This window comes from Herpailurus yagouaroundi, unplaced genomic scaffold, assembly GCF_014898765.1.
Source record: "Herpailurus yagouaroundi ecotype Mexico unplaced genomic scaffold, PumYag 203, whole genome shotgun sequence".
NCBI classification, from domain to species: Eukaryota; Metazoa; Chordata; class Mammalia; order Carnivora; family Felidae; genus Herpailurus; species Herpailurus yagouaroundi.
Window position 1 is genome coordinate 14,099,657 of NW_024412434.1, and position 20,395 is coordinate 14,120,051.

The following is a 20,395-nucleotide window of genomic DNA, read 5'->3' on the forward strand; positions in this document are numbered from 1 at the left end:
TTCAACGATATTTACAAGAACACAGTTCTCAAAAAAGCCTAGTATCTAGTCAGGTAGGTTAATTTAAACTCCTCTGCTGAAATACAAGGATTCAGACTGAGAAAAATTATTTTTTTAAGATTATTTTATTTTTGGGGGTGCCTGGGTGGCTCAGTCGGTTAGGCGTCCAACTTCAGCTCAGGTCATGATCTTGAGGTCCATGGGTTTGAGCCCCTCGTTGGGCTCTGTGCAGACAGCTTGGAGCCTGGAGCCTGCTTCTGATTCTGTCTCCCTCTCTCTGCCCCTCAACTGCTTGTGCTCTCTCTCTCTCTTAAAACTAAATAAACATTAAAAAATTTTTTTAAAAGATTGTTTTATTTTTGAAAGAGAGCACATGGGAGGGGCAGAGAGAGAGGGAGGAAGGGAGGGATGGAGGAAGAGAGAGGGAGAATGGGGGGGGGAGAGAGAGAGAGAGAGAGAGAGAGAGAGAGAGAAATATTCCAAGCAGGCTTGGCACTGTTAGGGCGGAGACTGATATGGGCCTCGAACTCACAAACCGTGAGATCATGACCTGAGCCAAAATCAAGAGTCAGACACTTAACCGAGTAACCCACCCAGGTGTCCCTAAAATAATTTTTGTAGGGGCACCTGGGTGGCTCAGTCGGTTAAGCATCCGACTTCGGCTCAGGTCACCATCTCACCATTCGTGGGTTGGGACTCCACATTGGGCTCCTTGCTGACAGCTCAGAGCCTGGAGCCTGCTTCGGATTCTGTGTCTCCCTCTCTCTCTCAAAAATAAAATAAACATTAAAAAATTCTTAATTATTTTATACCTCTAACAAGTAAAATCCCAAGTTACAACAAAACCAAACCAGACACAGTGAATAAGAGCATCTCTATCCGTTCAAATTACAAAAACAAAGTATCAAACAATTACAATGGGAAACTGTAACATACATTTTTTTAACCTACAAATGATCAAGAAGATTAAAAAAAGAAAAGACAGAGCAGACTGAAACAGTAACATTTTATATAGCAAAATTCATGGAAAATATGCAAGTGGGCCTTAAAGAATCTCTCAGTTAACTTCCAAAACAGTGAAAAGACACCACCTTTTGACAATTCAATAAAACTAAAAATTATGATGAATATTAAAAAGAGAGAGAGAGAGAGAGAGAAGGACTTCCAGACTCCTGGAATGGTGAAGTGAGAGCTCCATGGATCCCCTCTCCACTTCCAAGATTTGGAGGGCACTGGGGAGAGAGTCTCTGAAAACTATCCTAAAGACATGTAGCAAACAGTGGAAAATTTGTTTTTGAAAAAGTGTACTGAATCTCACTAAGAACAGTGAGAGTCTAGAATTTGAGGCATGATCTGCTCCCATCACCACCCTACCACACACACAGCTTCTTGTGATGGAAATTCCCCTCTGGGTGGGTGTGGCCGAGAAGATAAGGCTCCCTCTCCCCTCAGCTCCTAGTCTGAAGCTATATCGTTTTACCCTAGAAGAACCAGTCTCCAGTGACTCTCATCCTACTTACAACTGGTAGCTCTCACTCATAGAATCCCACCCTAACAACAGGCCCCGGGTCCTGAGGCCATTATCATCCCTCCCCCTTTTGCTGGTAGAATGGAAGTTCCATGAGAGGAGGAAATGGGTTGAGAAAACCAGGGGGCTACTATACCCTTTCTTCCTCCCAGCACACTGCTGGAGTACCTGTGTCTCTTCAGGAGAAGCAGAGTGCTATCCCCATCCCCAGTTCCAGAGCAGTAATGTAGAGACTCTCAGAAAGGCACATGGGTATGGAACATCTTCAGAACAAAGAGCCCAACAGCTTTGCCTGAGAGGACTGACTATGTGGAGAAGCTTAAGGACACTGTCAAACAAAAACACCCTGGCAGAGGGGCGCCTGGGTGGCTTAATTAGTTAAGCGTCCAACTTCGGCTCAGGTCATGATCTCACTGCTCACGAGTTCGAGCCCCGAGTCAGGCAGGCTCTGTGCTGACAGCTCGGAGACTGGAGCCTGCTTCAGACTCTGTGCCTCCCTCTTTCTCTCTGTCCCTCTACCTCTCTCTCTCTCTCTCAAAAATAAACATTAAAAATAATCAATCAATCACTCTGGTGGCAAGCAATTAAGACAGGACTGGTAGCTCCAAGGTACTAATAGAAACAAGTAAAACCAGCCTGAAAATTAACAGAGAGAATGAGAGAAAGACAAGAAATCAGGGCCCTCCTAGGATCACATTCATCCCTGGGGGTATAGAAGGCTATGTACATGAACTAAGTTGCACCCACTCAGGAAAAATCCAAGTGGGACTCGAGGCCGATGTAAAAGCATTCCCTAAAGCCACACACAGATCCATCAGCCAATAAGGCTCATAAGGCTTTAGTACAACCTATGACCAAAAACTGGCTGAAAAGTAAGTTACTGTGACCCAGAGGCAACTCCTGCGAATGTAGACTTGAAAATAAAATCACACTCATATGTGATGGTCTGAAAGATTGCATGCATGCTTAAGGCTGCACATGTTCGAGAACAACCGACAGAGAGAACCTCAGATCTCCTTAGAAAATAATCTCTAAATCACATACATATTAAGTGATAAAGGGTGAAAAATGTAACTAGCTAAAGGGGCTTAATTTAAACACAATCTTTGACTAATAAGTGGTTTATGTTGATCCACAGGCAACCCTAAGAAGTCAGGCCTTTTTTTTTTTCCCCCAGGACATTTGAGCAGGGCCACCTGAAGTTACACACTGTTGGGTAAACAGACATAAGAAAATTAGTCCAGCCAAGTCATTAAACAAATAAATGACAAAACAAACAACATGACCCATAAGAAGGAAGGATCATTCTCCAGAGTGACTATATTATCTAAAATGTCCATTTCAACAAAAAATTACAAGACGTGCAAAGAAACAGGTCTGTGTGACCTACACACAAGAATAAAAGTAGACATTAGAAACTGTCTTTGAGGAGGGACCCAGATGTTAGACTTGGAAGACAAAGACTTCAATCAAATGGAAATACTTGAGTTTAAAAAAATTCATTAAAGAGGCTCAACAGTAGATTTGAGTTGGCAGTCAGAAAACAATCAACAGACTTAAAAACAGATCAATAAATGGGGCGCCTGGGTGGCTCAGTCGGTTAAGTGGCCAACTTTGGCTCAGGTCATGATCTCTCTCGGTCAGTGAGTTCGAGCCCCACGTCAGGCTCTGTGCTGACAGCTCAGAGCCTGGATCCTGCTTCGGATTCTATGTCTCCCTCTCCCTCTGCCCCTCCCCCATTTGCGTTCTGTCTCTCGCTGCCTTTCAAAAATGAATAAAGATTAAAAAAAAAATTAAAAAAAAAAACAGATCAATAAAGGTGTGCCTGGCTGGCTGAGGGGAGAGCATGTGACTCTTGATCTTGGCGTCATTAGTTCGAGCCCCATACTGGGTGTACAAATTACTTAAAAATAAACTTAAAAAAAAATATAGATCAATAAAGATTATACAATCTGAAGCAGGGACTTCTTTAGATTATACTACCTGAAGTACAATTTCCAAAAAATGTGGGACACCATTAAGTACACCAGCATACGTATGAGAAAACAAAGAGATGAAAGAAAGGGACAGAAACTGAATCTAAAGAAATAATGGCTGAAAATTTCCCAAATCTGGTTAAAACCAATAATCTACAATTCTAAAAATCTTGATAAACACTAAGAGATCCACACTCAAATTGGTCAAAGCCAAAACACACAAACAAACAAAGATATCTTGAAAGCAACAAGAGAAAAATGGTTCATCACAAGCAAGGAAAACTACAATACAATTAACACCTGAAGTCTCAAAGGAAACAATGGAGGGCAGAAGGCAGCAGGATAAGATATTCAAAAAGCTTAAAGAACAAAACTATCAACCAGGAGTCCGATATCCAGGAAAGCTATATTGCATAAATAAAGATGCAATAAGGACATTCCCAAACAAACAAAAACAGATATTTTGTTGCTCCAATCCTGACTAACAAGAAATACTAAAGGAAGTTCTTTAGGCTAAAATCAAGTGACACTACACAACAATTACAACACACACACACACACACACACACACACACACACACACAGTCTAAGAGCTCCAGTCAGTTTTACCTCAATAGAGCTGAAATCTTTAAAAAATAAATCTGACAGGCCAATTAATAAACACACATAAAAGGCTCTAACAAAGGTAATTATACAGAAAAAGATAAAAGACAGTATGATTAAATATTTCTCATTCTTCTCTTAATTCAAAAGGCAAAAGCATAAAACAATGCCCATAAATTGTATTGTTGGGCCTATAACAGAGAAATGTAATATATTTCACAATGACAACACAATTAAAGAGGGTGGGAATAAAGATATATTGGAGTAAGAAAGTAACACCAGATGGTAACTTGAACCCACATGAAGAAATGAAAAGAAACACAAATGGCAAATGGTATCTAGCAACACACACACACTATATAAATATATCTGTGGTCTTCTTCTCTTAGCTTTAAAAGATAAGGGGAGGCCTCAGTGGCTCACATGATTAAGTGTCCAACTCTAGATTACAGCTCAGGTCATGATCTCATGGTTCATGGGTTCAAGACCCGTGTCAGGCTCTGCACTGTCAGAGCCTGCTTGCAATTCTGTTTTCCTCTCTCTCTCTGACTCCCACCCACTCTCTCTCTCAAAATAAATAAACATTTTTTTTAATGTGTATTTTAAAAAAGACTATACAGAGCAATCATTATGTTTTAATTTGAGAAAGAGACTCAGAGCACACAAGCAGGGGAGGGGCAGGGGCAGGAAGAAGGGAGAAATGAGAGGGAGAGGAGAAATGAGAGGGAGAGGGAAAGGGGGAGGGGGAGGGAGAGAATGAATATGAATATGAATATGAATATGAATATGAATATGAATATCCCAAGCAAGCTCCACACTCAGCATGGAACCCGAAGGGGGACTCGATCCCACAATCCTGGGATTATGACCTGGGCTGAAATCAAGAGTCAGACACTCAACTGACCAAGCCACCCAGGTGCCCTAACAGAGCAATAATTTTAACAATATATTATTGTTTGTAGTTTATACAAACATAATATCTCTACTAATAATAGCACAAAAAGGGGAAAGGAATGGAGACATATAGGAATGAATTTTTTTTTTTCAACGTTTATTTATTTTTGGGACAGAGAGAGACAGAGCATGAACGGGGAAGGGGCAGAGAGAGAGGGAGACACAGAATCGGAAACAGGCTCCAGGCTCCGAGCCGTCAGCCCAGAGCCCGACGCGGGGCTCGAACTCACGGACCGCGAGATCGTGACCTGGCTGAAGTCGGACGCTTAACCGACTGCGCCACCCAGGCGCCCCAGGAATGAATTTTCTATATCTTACTGGAGTTAAGTAGATTCTGATAAGATAAATATTGCAAACCCTAGAGCAACCACTAAGAAAATAACCCCAAAAATATAATTTAAAAATCATGAAAGGAATGAAAAAGGTACACTAGAAAATATCCACTTAAGGTAAAAGAAGGTACTATAAAAGAAAAAGAGAGGACCAAAGCAGCCATAAGACAATGCAAATAAAAAGTAAAATGGCGGGCATAAAACCAACCATATTAATGATAGCATTGAATATGAATGTATTCCAATCAAAAGGCAGAGATTAATAGACCAGATTAAAAAAAAGAAAGTTCCATACACTGTCTGCAAGAGGAATACTTTAGATTTGATAGTACAAGTAAGTTAAAAAGATTAAAAAAAAAAAAAAGATATAGTACGCAAAGAGCAAGTATCAGATGGCTGGAGTAGCTATCATTATATCGGACAAAAACAAAAAACAAAAAGAAAAAAATAGACTCTTGAAACAAAACATTACTAAAGATAAAGAGGAATATTTTATAATGATAACAGTCAATCCATCAGGAAGATACAATTATAAGCGTAAATGTGTGTATATACATATACATATACAGAGAGAAAGGGAGAACAAGAGAGCCCCAAGACACATGAATCAAAGTAGAAAAAAGTAATTTGATTATTTTATATTTTTAAGTGACTTGGGCTGAAACCAAGAGTCGGATGCTCAACCAACTGAGCCATACTAGCACCCTAATATTTTGATTATTTTTATTTTATTTTATTTTTTTAAATTTTTTTTTCAACGTTTATTTATTTTTGGGACAGAGAGAGACAGAGCATGAACGGGGGAGGGGCAGAGAGAGAGGGAGACACAGAATCAGAAACAGGCTCCAGGCTCTGAGCCATCAGCCCAGAGCCCGACGCGGGGCTCGAACTCACGGACCGCGAGATCGTGACCTGGCTGAAGTCCGACGCTTAACCGACTGCGCCACCCAGGCGCCCCTTGATTATTTTTAAATATTAGCTATTAGATTAAGAAGAAAATATGCAAAATAACTGAGGATTATTGAAAAATTGTTCCCAAACAAAATCATATCTAAATAAAATGTGAAGTATGTGAATAAAGCTATACTCAAGAGGCAAATTCATAGCCTAAAAAGTTTTCCCTGTTTTAGAAAATATTTTAGCCGAACTATTTATTTTTTAGTATGACAGAACATTTAATTACATCAGTTTCCCATCAATACACTAGTCATTTAATGATGATTACATAGGCCATTTCCACTGGTTGGCAGGAGGCTCTTCCACTAAAGGCTCCAATGGTTTTCATTACATCATTTTTCCTGCCAGACTTAGTTCATTTTCAGCTTGAAGAGTCACCTCTTCCAGTTGCCCACCTTGAAGTTGGTCTAACTGCTTAACATCTGATTCCACTGTAACCATACACATACAAACACATTTGTAATCTGTTCTGTATATTTCCTATATGCTGCATTTTTAGGAATTTGCTCAAGAACGTCAAGAATCTTGGTGTCCAATATTCTTAACCTCTCGTGTGGACTCTCACATACAGCCAATCCCACAAGGCCAGGGGTCTTCTTCAGCAAATCTGCCATGACAGTGCCAGTAGGCTCGGGACACACAGCCCTTTGAACCTAATTTTTTAAATTAAAGAAACAGGCCTCATATCAAAAGGATTCTGGGGCCAAATTCCAACCCCACCTAAGAAGTAGCTGAAAGCATCACTCCAAATATAACTTGAACAAGCCAGTTAAACTACAAAAATACAGCTCTTCTTGTAACTGAAAGATGTGCTGTTGTGAGGCAACCAAGTAGCCTGAAATCCAAGAGATGACATATTCTCCCCCCAACTTCCTAAGAAGCACAAAATGTTCAGACTCTCCACCACTGATACAGCAAGAAAGGGAAGACATGGAGAAAGACATGCATGTAAGAAGAAATCAGCTAAAATTTTAATACATTGTTGTTAAAGGCTGATTGAGGGCTAATATGATACTGCAGAACCACTAGAACCATTGATAAAAGAGTTCTCACTCACTCACAGGCTCTACTACATGAACTTTTATGAGGGGTTCACGGGGAAGACTGATACCAAGGAGACAAAACCACCAGAAAAAATCTCCCTTGAGGTTCAGGCATGAAGAAGAGGATCAGACTCTACTGATGGTAAGATATGAAATCCTACCTCTCACCCAAACACTCCTTTCAAAAGCATTTGGGGGACTGGAGCAAGCCCTGTCACATCCAAGACATGGGTAAGGCCCACCATGACTAGGAATACAAAGGAAAAACTCTTTACACCTAGGCAAGGGGCAGGAAAAATTCTCAAACCCAAATTCCCAACGCTGTTAGTAATAAAATTAAGAGGTCTTCTAGTGCTGGGGGTAGAAGCAGAAAGTTCTCTTCCTCACAAGTCTTTCCAAAGACACAAATATAAGTCTGCCATGGTGAGGCATACAGACATACAGGGCCTACCAAAGAGAGAGGGTGGACCAAAACACCAGAGAAATCCCAAGCCAAAACATCAAATAACAAACAACGGCAATCTAACACTAAAGGAGAAACAAAAGCATACCAGGAAGAAACTTAGCGTGTCTGACTCAATATTGTTTCTATTTCCCTTGCTGCCATGACCTAAAACAGAAACTTCTGCTTAGCCCTGCACACAGGAATGTTACAGCTAAGATTTGAAAAAAACTGCTTTTTAAAATCCAAAATCTACCTCACCCAAGGAGACAGAGGAGATAAGGAAGTACATAAATGACTATGCTGTGTTTAAGATTTACAGGAACAACATGACCAGATTCCTATACACAACAACAAACTGACCAAGAACAATGAAGTTACTTGACCTTCCTTGATGTCTACAGGTATCAGTCGCCTTTTGACTCCAACTCCCTCCCACTTTCCCCCTCTTCTTAACATAAAAGAAGCTCAAATCTCTAGCTGAGGAACTGGCTCTTTGGGACAATAGTCTGCCATCTCTTTGGTCTGCTGGCGTTCAGTATCAAGTCTCTTCTCTACATCCACATCTTGCCTCTTCACTCACTGGCCTGTCACACAGCAAGCAGAACAAACTTGGGACTTAAAAGTGTGGTAAAGAAACCACCCTCTGTGGCACTGGTGAACAGATACAGCTAAACGCTGGGGGTGGAACACAAACACTGTGAAAGCAAAGAACCTAATACTCCAGGGCTCCTGGGTGGCTCAGTCAGTTAAGCGTCTGATTCTTGATTTCACCTCAGGTCATGCTCTCGCAGTTCATGAGTTCGAGTCCCTTAGGGTGAGCCCCGCTTTGGGGGAACCCCGCTTCTCTCTCTCCCTCCCTCCCCTCCAAAAAAAACCCCTAATACTCTGGCCTTCCACCTAAAACTTATAGTATCATTAGAAGACGACCAAGGGGCAAGGCCACCCCAATGGGCTCAGAGGACAGAGCATCAAGCCACGCAGAATTATTCTCAATCTTAGAACCTAAAAACTGTCCTGTTGAGTTACAAACCTGCTTTGCTTTTTAGTCCAGTAACCCCTTTTTGCCTTCTAACTTCTCCCTTTTAAAATGGGACTATCTATACTACACCTATCCTACCACTGTATCTTAGAAGCAGACACCTTTCCTATATTTCACAGGGTCACAGATGGAAAGGAATTTTGCCTGAGGATTGACCATACCCAGAATTTCACCCACATCTGATTTACATGATTCAGAATGAGATTTGGAACAATCTCATTGAGATTATTAATACTTAGATAAAATTCTGAATTTAAGAGTTGATGCTAGAATCAATTAAGACTTCGAGAAATCACAGGATGAAATAAAAGTATTTTGCATGTGGTAAGAACATGAAGGCGGGAAGATTACTATGTGTTGAACTGTGTCCCTGAAAAAAGGTATGTGAAGTCCTAATAACCCCAGTAACTCAGAATGTGACCTTATTTGGAAAAAGGGTCACTGCAGATATAATTAAGATGAGGTCACACTGGGGTAGGACAGGCCTCTAACTGAATATGACTGGTCCTTATAAGAAGATGGCCACTTGAGGACACAGAGGCAATGAAAGAACAGTGGGGTCAAAAAGCAGAGACTGGGGTGATAAATCCATAATCCAACGAATGCCAAGGATTTCCTGTCACCACAACAGGCTGGAAGAGAGGCACAGAACTGATGCTCCCTCACAATTCTCAGGAGGAACCAATGCCAATAACTTAATTTCAGACTTCTAGCTTCCATAACTGTGAGAGAATGAACTTCTGTTGTTTTAAGCCACCCAATTTGTGGTACTTTCTTAAGGCAGCCCTAGGAAACCAATAACAGAGGCTGTATGAAAAACTGGCTAGGAGTTGGTTATGTTTTGGAGTTGGGTGATGAACTAGGAGGGATGGGAAGTAGTTTCATTCTATTATTATTTTCTACATATGACAATTTCCAAACCAAATACTTATATTGTTATAATATGTAGAATAAAAACGAAAACTTCATGTAAGCATAATTTAAAAAGTTAGAAAACATTAGAATAATAAAATTAGACATAAAGCCTAAAACTGTTCTTTATTATTAGGCACAAAACAGATCCATCAAGAGCTTAGATAAAGGTAAAAACCCCAATGAAATGTTTATGTGAAGAAAACCCAAAAGAAATGAGGTGACACAAAAAGTATTCAACACATTCAAAAAAGTAAATTAATTTGTAAAGAAAGCATCAAAATTATTTTATACTGTTATAAAGATCAATATGCCCCCAGTATCACACAGCACACCGATTTAGTAGCCTACTTTCAAACCAGACTTTTTGCAGCTAAGATATATTGCTCTGTTACCTCATCCTTGTGGAGGAGAGGAGGTAGATACAAAAGGTACCTGGCTTATCCCCTAAAAAAAAAAAAAAAAAGGTCACATGCTGTGTTAACTGGGGATTTGGGTAGTCACAATTTCAAAGCAGGCCAATCCTTTGAACTTTCAAAGGGAAAAACAAATCAGACCCATCATGGATTTAAAAAAATGGCAAACTGTATTCTACAACTTTGTACCTAGAGAAAAATCCCCCCCAGCAATAGTAACCTGATGACAATCAGAACTTGTTGCTAGGCACTCTACTTCTCTTTGACACTATTTCATGGTTTCCTATTACCTGGCGCTGCTGACATTACCGTTGGGTGATGAAATCTCATTATTCTAATTTCAGACCCAAATGTATCCTTATCATTTTCTTCTTAGATGTCTTGTTTTTTCCTGTATCTGGCATCTCTGATCATCTTATTACTCCTTGTAATTATAAATATGTACATATTTATATGATCCTGTAAAATAAAACTTCAAGTTTTCCTTCTCTTAAAATACTACTATAAACTATGGGTCTCCCAACTTACATGACCTCCCCATTTCCATCCTCTCTCTTTGAACCTGCATATTCTACTGTCACCTTGCCATTTCCCTTTCTAACAAGTTAATAAATTTTAACTTGCACTGAATATAATTTGGTCTAATAAAAATATTTCTTTTTTTTTTTTAATTTTTTTTTTTTCGGGACAGAGAGAGACAGAGCATGAACGGGGGAGGGGCAGAGAGAGAGGGAGACACAGAATCGGAAACAGGCTCCAGGCGCTGAGCCATCAGCCCAGAGCCCGACGCGGGGCTCGAACTCACGGACCGCGAGATCGTGACCTGGCTGAAGTCGGACGCTTAACCGACTGCGCCACCCAGGCGCCCCTAATAAAAATATTTCTGACAGAACAGAAGCCTGATCCAGCAGTAGGGAAGATAACCATGAAAAAGCCTCCATGCTACAGGATGGATGAAGGCAGAGACCAGTCTGCTATAGTACGATACAATACGATATGACGCGATATGATACAATATAATATCAGTTTTTCCATAGCTGTGGAAAAAATACTGTCAACATATCCAGATATGCAATTCAACCATTCTTTCCTTCATGAAAAAAGAATGGACCATGTGTGTACTCTTGCACAAAAGACATTCACTTCTGACGATCCTTACATATTTTAATTTCAACGTTTTGGTTTTTAGTTTCCCTCTTAAGAGTCTTTGACAATGAGCAAAGTCATTTTCATCCTACATGTAACTTTGAAAACTGCAAGAGAAGTTGTATCACTTTGCCTTATAGGTCTCATTTACAACATGCAGAAAATAATTAGATTTTAACCACCTATGGAGAAAGAGCCAGAGTAAAGGGTTACTCTGTCCATTTTCTGGAGCTTGCTGAATGATTTTGTAAATGTGATGTGTACCTTCCTTAGTCCCAGGTAGCTGCTCTGTGCTCAAGTGTAGAGATTAGTGTATAAAACAAGAGTAACACTGTTAATTGGTGCATACTCTATACAGCTGACCCTTGAACAACAAGAGGACTAGAAGCATCGATGATCCCCCATGCAGGTGCAGGTATAACTTCTGACTCCCCAAAAACTTAACTACTAACAGCCTACTGTTGACCAGAAGCCTTACCAATAACATAAAGAGCAGATTAACACATATTTTGCATGGTGTATGTATTACATACTGTATTCTTATAATAAAGTAAGCCAGATGAAAAGTGTTATTTAAAAAAATCATAAGAAGGGGGGCCTGGGTGGCTCAGCAGGTTAAGCATCTAACTTCGGCTCAGGTCGTGATCTCATGGCTCATGAGTTCAAGCCCTGCATCAGGCTCTGTGCTGACAGCTTAGCCTGGAGCCTGCTTTGGATTCTGTGTCTTCCTCTCTCTCTCTCTCTTCCCCTTCCACACTTGTACTTCTCTCTCAAAATATGAATAAACATTAAAAAAAAAACTTTTTTCAAAAACTCACAAGAGAAAATACATTTAGGTGCTGTACCGTACCATGCTGATCGGACGAAGTCTGCATGTAAGTGGACCTGCAGAGTTCACACCTGTGTTACTCAAGGATCGGCTCTAACCCTATATACCTTAATTACTTTGCAAAGATCCCATTTTTAATCACCTTGTTTACTGCCACCCCAAAAAAACTACAAGGTGCAACTGTGTATCTATGAATATTTTATGGCACCAAAATGAAGACAAAGTGAAAAAAATACTTGTGGTATATACAAAGAAAAATTTGTTATCACTATTTAAAGAGGTCATAACTTTAGAGGCTCCTGGGCAGCTCAGTGGGTTAAGTGTCCGACTCTGGGTTTCACTCAGGTCATGATCTCACAGTTCTTGAGTTTGAGCCCCACATCAGGCTCTGTGCTGACAGTGCAGACCCTGCTTGAGATTCTTCCTCTCCCTCTCTCTCTGCCCCTCCCCAGCGCACACTGTCTCTGTCTCTCTCAAAATAAGTAAACCTAAAAAAAATAAAAAGAGTACATAACTTTAGAATGCCTAACAGTTTAAGAGCTAAATGGGCAAAAACAGACACAAAAAGAAATATTATTCTGACAACCTGACAAGTAATCAAAAATTCAAATAACTGGATATCATTTATTATCAAACTGGCAAATGTAGAATATGATTTTAAAAATGAATACAGGCAATGGTGTGGTAAAAATGGCATTTTCATAAATTATTAGCTATATAAATGTGGAAAACAAACAGGCAATCTTATCAGAACCTTACAAACAGGTATAATCTATAACACAGTAATTCTAACTCTAGAGTTCTAGCCAAAGGAAATCAATCTAAACACAGAATAAAAGGGTTGGTGAAGCAAGATTCTTGTCATGCTTTAAATTACAACAGAAAAATAGCCAGGTAATGTGGGAATGGTTAGGAAAATTATGACATAAACATCGAGTCATCCAGGGGCACCTGGGTGGCTCAGTTGGTTAAGCATCCAACTTCAACTCAGGTCATGATCTCACAGTTCATGGGTTTGAGCCCCACATCGGGCTCTGTGCTGACAGCTCAGAGCCTGGAGCCTGCTTCAGATTCTGTCTCTCCTTCTCTCTCTCTGCCCCTACCCCGCTCACGCTCTGTCTCTCAAAAATAATAAACATTAAAGAAAAAAAGAAAAAAAAAAGTCATCCAAAGAGCCAAGAATAAAATCTGTATATTTGGCATTATTATAACTCATACTTACAGATTTTTTAAATGCCAAATATTTAAAAATGTTTATACATTTAAAATGTATTATTTTTAAATACATCAATTATTAAATCAATCATTTAATTATTTATTATTCAAGGTAATCTAAAATTTGGTAATCCTATGACAGGGAAGCAGAGAATTTGAGTATCAAGAAGTATTCTTATAATCCTTCAGAAAGTATATGTAAAACATTTTGTTATAGTTCAGATGTGTATTACTCTGTAGAAAGAATTCTTACATTTTATCAGAATCCCGAAGACCCAAAAAATGTAAAGAAGCACTAGTTTAGAAAAATCGGACATGTCTTCAAAGTGTCTTCCTGGACACCTGGTACACTTTGCTAAGATTTACTATTTTAAAATCAAGCAACTCAGGGGCATCTGGGTGGCTCAGTTGGTCAAGCATCCAACTCTTGATTTCGACTCAGGTCATGATCTCACAGTAAGTGAGCCTCACATCCAGCTCGTGCTGACAGTGCAGAGCCTGATTGGGATTCTCTCTCTGCCCCCTCCCCTATTCTCTCTCTGAAAAAAAAAATAAACTAAAAAACAAAAGTTAAAAACAAACAAACAAACAACTCAAAGAGATCAGTTTACTCAGTTTTATTCAGCATGATTCCATGCTGTCATAGAGTATACTAACAGTTTATGCCGTAATTCCATATGCTAGTGTTATATAATGAGAAAAAACATCCCAACATACAATTGTCCCTGGATCTGTTTTTTACGAAGTCATCAGGTGACCTTAAATCATCTCTTTTTAAACCTGGTCAAAACTCCTTTCTTTTTTAAAATGTATTTATTTGGGGAGGGGGTGTTATTTGGGGAGGAAGGGGGGGGGGAGAAGAGAGACAGAGAGAGAGAGAGAGAGAGAGAGAGAGAATGAATGCCAAGCAGGTTCTGCGCCGTGAGCAAGACAGGGGGCTCAATTCCACGGACCTGAGAGATCATCACCTGAGCTGAAACCAAGAGTCATATGTATAAATTAAATGACTGAGCCACCCAGGCCCTCCGGCCAAAAACTCCTTTGTGAACTCCTTTTGAAAAAAAAAGATAGAAATTCTCAAGAAGGTTATGCAGAACACTACACTATTTTATAAAATTAAAGAATTAGCATATACAATTTGGCACAGGTACATCAGGAACAGTTTATAGGCTTTTTTACCTAGTTGTTTAAATAGAATATTTACGAGGGGCGCCTGGGTGGCGCAGTCGGTTAAGCGTCCGACTTCAGCCAGGTCACGATCTCGCGGTCCGGGAGTTCGAGCCCTGCGTCAGGCTCTGGGCTGATGGCTCAGAGCCTGGAGCCTGCTTCCGATTCTGTGTCTCCCTCTCTCTCTGCTCCTCCCCCGTTCATGCTCTGTCTCTCTCTGTCCCAAAAATAAATAAACGTTGAAAAAAAATTTTTTTTTAAAAATAGAATATTTACGAGACATGAAGGTAAACAAGAGCACCTAAACTCCGGCGTCTTTTGTAGAAACTAACTGTGCTCAATTGTTTTTAATTTTTTATTATTATTTTTCTTTTTTAAGTTTATTTTTGAGAGAGCAAGAGAGACAGAGACACCACACATGAGCAGTAGAGGGGCGGGGGGGGGAGGGAGGGAGGGAGGGAGAGAGAGAGAGAACCCCAACAGCCTCCATGTTGATAGTGTGGAGCTTGAAGGGGTTCAATCAAAGAACCATGAGATTGTGATCTGAGCCAAAATCAAGAGTCCAATGCTCAACTGACTGAGCCAAGTGCTCCTATTATTTTTCTTATTTTAGAGAGAGACAAGGTGTGAGAGTGGGGGAAAGGGACAGAGGGGAAGACAGAAGGAGGGAAAGAAGAGAGAGAGGAAGAGAGAGAGGAAGAGAGAGAGGAAGAGAAGAGAAGAGAAGAGAAGAGAAGAGAAGAGAAGAGAAGAAAAGAAGAGAAGAGAATCTTAAGCAGGCTCCACACCCAGCATGGTGCCAGATGCCACCAATGCTGGGATTCACGACCTGAGCCAGTATCAAGAGTTGGACACTCAACCGACTGAGCCACCCAGGCTAATGATGGAATGGTAACTAGGCATCTATGTTTTTCTAGGTGAAAATGGCTTCGAAGCCCAAGTACCTAGACCATACTTACTCTGTTAAAAATTTAGAACTTGGACACTAAGTCAAGTTACCTGTAGGAAACCCAGATAAAATGAGACACGGAATTAGGAGATGATGTGGAAACAAGAACAGACCACAGACAGAAAAGAGACCGTAGGACCCTCACCACAGTTGGAATGGATGGTAGTCAGCCTGTGACTTTCTAGTTCCAGGTCCAACTCCCCACATATGTTGCAGGAATACCTACTGTACTGGCCTTACAGCCAACCCTATTTGTACTTTAGTTAGTTTCAGTCAATTTAATTTCTGACTAGGATAAAGTTTTTGATCTTAACTCTAACCCTGTTATCATTTATTTTCCTATGAATAAACCAAATTTCTCAAGTATGACTTGCCTTGCTTTAAACTACTGCCTAGCAATGTAATTTCCTTTTAAGTACAGATGTTAACAGAATCTCATCCTAGCAGATTATACCACAGAAGCATCTATCATCTAGGAGTGCCCAAGACACCAAACAAACATGAAAAAAACCTGATACTGGCAATCCGTATGTTGGTGAGATTATTAAATTTACTTCCAAGAACAATTTTAACTTAGCCACTGTCTACTGGCATTTCCAGTTTGGACTGGACTGCTGCCTTGAAAAGAGGAGGGAAGAAATAATGGTGAAAAAAAGTACACTGCCATTCTTCCACAGTCCTTAATAAACCCTGCTTAATAAAACTGCCTCTGAGCCTCGGAGTTGAAAGAAGGCAATGAAGAATGAGGCTGAACACGAAAGCACAAATACACGAAAAGCAAATAAAAAGAAAAATAATTTACTATCCCCTGAGAAAATGAGAAACAATACCAAACAAAACAGGATACGTATGCATGGGTGTACTGGCAAGCGGGGGAGAGACACAAACACTACAATACAGAGAAGCCTAATAGGGAAAGTGAGAATCAGCAGAGGTGCAAAAAAGGGCAAAAAGATTTTTCTATAGAGACGGGTGCAAGATTGTTTTCCTTTTCCAAACGACACAAATGTCCACAAAAGAAAAAAAAAATTACGTGTTCATTTGAGTAACTAGGATACAAGTGCCAAGCAAAAACAAACATGTATTATATTAGATATATACAAAAGCAAATATTCAATGCTTCAGCAGAAATGTGAATTTTATCTTGGAGTCTTATAATCATACTGTTAATGTATGCTGGCAAACAACTTGTAGATTCAAGATTTGTTCTACAAACAAAGTAGTAAGTCCCACCAACATCTGCCAAGAATTTAAAGCTTAGTGTCTTTGTTCTAAGAAATGAGTCAATTAACTTGATGACTCTATATAGACTCTATCTCAGGTGATGATGATGTGCTCAGTACTTAAGTTCTTGAAACTGAAAGGCCAGTCTGATTTTTTCTTCCTCCCTCATCTGTGTGTCATCACACCCAGTCAATCAAACCTCTCATATGTTACCAAAAGATCTGCCCCTTCTTCCTTCCTAGTACTACTCTCCTACTTCAGACCCTCATTATTACCTCTGGAACACTGCAAAAGCTTAAATAGTGTCTAAGTAACTCTTGTCTCTTCTACACTCCCTCTCCCAATCTTCCTTTCACTATCCTTTAGATGGTAGACCTGAGTACATCCGTCCCCAAGTAAATCTAAAAACCCTTTATGGAAACAGAACTCAAACTCCTTACCAGGACACAGGAGGCCCTTGAGAATCTCTCAGCATTTTACATATCACACTCAAACTCCTAGCAATAGTGCCCTTCTCCCTCACCACTATACTACTCTCACTCCCTCACCCTCTCCCTCTCAACCCTCCCTATTTCCCACTTCAGACCTTTTATGCTCCTCCAGTCTGTAAAATTAATAGCTACTGTCGCACTCCCTCCTCTTTCCTCTCCTCACAGCCAACACCCAGAGACTTCTCACTCTTCAAAATTCAGAGAAGCTACAATCTTTTCTAAGATATACCTTCCCTCTCTTCAGCACTGTTACACTACGCTAAGTAAACGTTCTCTGTGTTCTCTAATCCTCGCACATACTACACTAACAATCACTGATGTGTACATACCTATCCTACCACGTAGGAGCTTTATGTATTCCTTATGCTTCCAGCAGTGCCTGATAACAGGGCATGCCATACATAAACGTTGGCCCAATGAATGGACAGATATATGGAATGTTTAGCTCCACTCTCTGAAACCTAGCTTTTTAAATGGTACTAATGAGGAATCCCCCAATCAGAGAGCATATTTAGTCCTTTCAAACTTTCCCACCAGATGCTAAATATATTGATCAACACTTCTCTTGACAGCTATTTCACCACTACTCCTTTCAAAAAAGATTGAAGGGAAGTCGGGCTAGCAATTTCTAAGTATTCCTCCACCTTTAAGCTTCTATAGTTAAATGACACCATGCTTTTATCTTGTTTTTTGTTTCTCTGTTTGGTCTATTATGGTCCTACCTATACTTACATTCATTTCTTCGTGGTCATCGATAAATAAAGACTCTTCAAAAGCATATATATAGACAGAACACATGTATCATTTACCAACTATTCTCTGGAAATTGTAGCTTTCTAAAATAAATGCTTCCTGATGTGACACGATCTCGGGGTTGTAAGTTCAAACACCAGGTTGGGTGTAGAGATTACTTAAAAGTAAAATCTTTAGAGGCGCCTGGGTGGCTCAGTTGGTTAGGCGTCTGCCTCTTAATTTCAGCTCAGGTTATGATCCCATGGGATCAAGCCCCAAGTTAGGCTCAGTGCTGGGTGTAGAACCTGCCTGTGATTCTCTTTCTCTCTCTCAAAATAAACATATATATAAATAAATAAATAAATAAATAAATAAATAAATAAATAAAATCTTTAAAAATAAAAAAAATTAAAATTAAATTAAATAAAGGATTCCTTGACTCTGAATACAAGCCTCTATCCCCGAAAACTTCAAAAACAGCTCAAAAAAATCTGTTTCTTCAAAACTATTACAATTCTTCACATTTCTTCAAAATTATTAAGAGGCAACTTAAAGGTGACATATGCCACTCATTATTTTATTAACAAAATGCATATGTCAGTGAAATGAGGAACTGATTGCTACAATATGAGGTCAAAAAATAAAAACAAGGATCTGGTGACAAAATAATAGAAAAACTGGCCATTATGTATTTAATGACATGTAGAAAACTTAACAACATAATAAGTCAACACGATGAGTTCTCTGAAATTTACATATACTACACAGATATTCTAGAAAATTTCCTTTCCTATCACTCACAAAATTTCCTTCGTGGTTTTTTTTTTTTTCCTTTCCTAAATCCCACTATGTTCCAGCCACACGGGATTATTTATCATTCTGTGAACTGCCTACCACCTTTCCTTTGCACTTACTATATTAGTTTATGTTACTTTCTCTGAGTGGAATTATCATACGATCCTTTTTTCCACAGGTCAAATTCCTAGTTATTCTGCAAAGTCCCTATAATCCCTTTTTATGTTTTACTCAACTCCTTAGGCAAAGGTAATCCCTCCTTTCATTATGTTCCATAACACTCCACTCACATTTTTTATTATGACAGATATCTCCCATTTTTCGAAAGTCTGTTATGCCACTTTGATTTGACAAAAGGCTTACATTAATAACTGTTTTTGCTAACTGAAAGAAATCCAAAAAGAATTTTTGCTTTTACGAAAAAAGGTGAAAAGTGAAAGCGATGTTCAGCATCTGCTTTGCCACGAAGCCGTCACAGTGTCAATGTGCACCCAGAGCAGCAAGAGCGGCGCTGCCCAGCTCCTTCCCCAGGAAGTACCCTGAGCATCCATCTCAGCACCAGACCTCCAGAGCTTTGAACTATGTCTGGAAGCATCTGTGCTTTGTCTCGGTTTATTTCATGCGCTTGTTAGCAAGATGGGTCCTAAGTTACCAGAAAAGCCTAAGAAAGGTTATTTTTTTCAGACTGGAAACACTCAAAACCTTTTCCACATAGAGTAATGGTAACTGCTTCCTCAGCTTTACACCAATTTCAGCTTACGAAAAGTTTCACAAGAATGCTTTCTACTTTTGGATAGCTGCAGAAACCTGTACTTATATATTATTATTTTTATACACTGTAATTACATTATTTACTCTTCTTTCTAATTGAGAGTGTCACATGAAGAAAAATCCTGCATTTTATACATCTTTGAAGTCCCAGTGTCTAGCACAATGCTTGATATAAAGTAGGTCCACAGTATGAGCCCAGTATATTAATAAATGCTCTTCAATGCTCTTTACTACCATCCATTAAAAAGTGATATCTTCCAAAACTCAACAATCCATTTTCCAATTGTTCCTATCATTTCAGAATTACATGCCTCATATTAGCCACACTGAATAATCATGAAGAGAGTATTATTAAGCTTTCAAGGTTAACTATACAAATCGACATCCATAAAAATCCAAGAAACATAAACAAGAGAGTTGACCCATGACCACCATGAGTTTGAACTGCGCCTAATTGTATGTGTGATACAGTACAGTATTGTAAGTGTACTCTCCTGTGATTTTTAAAAAATTTTTTTTAATTTTTTACTTATTTAAATTCAAGTTTCTTAACATATAGTGTAGTACTGGTTTTAGGAGAATTTAGTGATTCATCACTTACATATAACACCCAGTGATCATCCCAACAAGTGCCCTCCTTAATGTCCATCACCCATTTAGGCCAACCCCCACCTACCTCCCCTTCAGCAACCCTCGGGATGATTTTCTTAAGAATATTTTCTTTTCTCTACATTACTTTACTATAAGAATACAGTATCTAATACATATACAAAATATGTATTTATTCACTTTATTTTTTTAGTAAGGTCAACAGTAGACTATCAGTAATTAAGTTTTGGGGGGAATCAAAAGTTATACATGGATTTTCAAC

At 39.3% G+C, this 20,395-nt stretch overlaps 1 protein-coding gene and 1 pseudogene across 16 annotated transcripts in view; both read right to left on the minus strand.

The window, feature by feature from the left end:
* Positions 1 to 20,395, minus strand: part of MLLT10 (MLLT10 histone lysine methyltransferase DOT1L cofactor) — a 249,725-nt gene that overhangs the window by 129,073 nt on the left and 100,257 nt on the right. The window lies entirely within an intron of this gene.
* Positions 6,368 to 7,816, minus strand: LOC121014734 (NADH dehydrogenase [ubiquinone] 1 alpha subcomplex subunit 5-like; annotated as a pseudogene).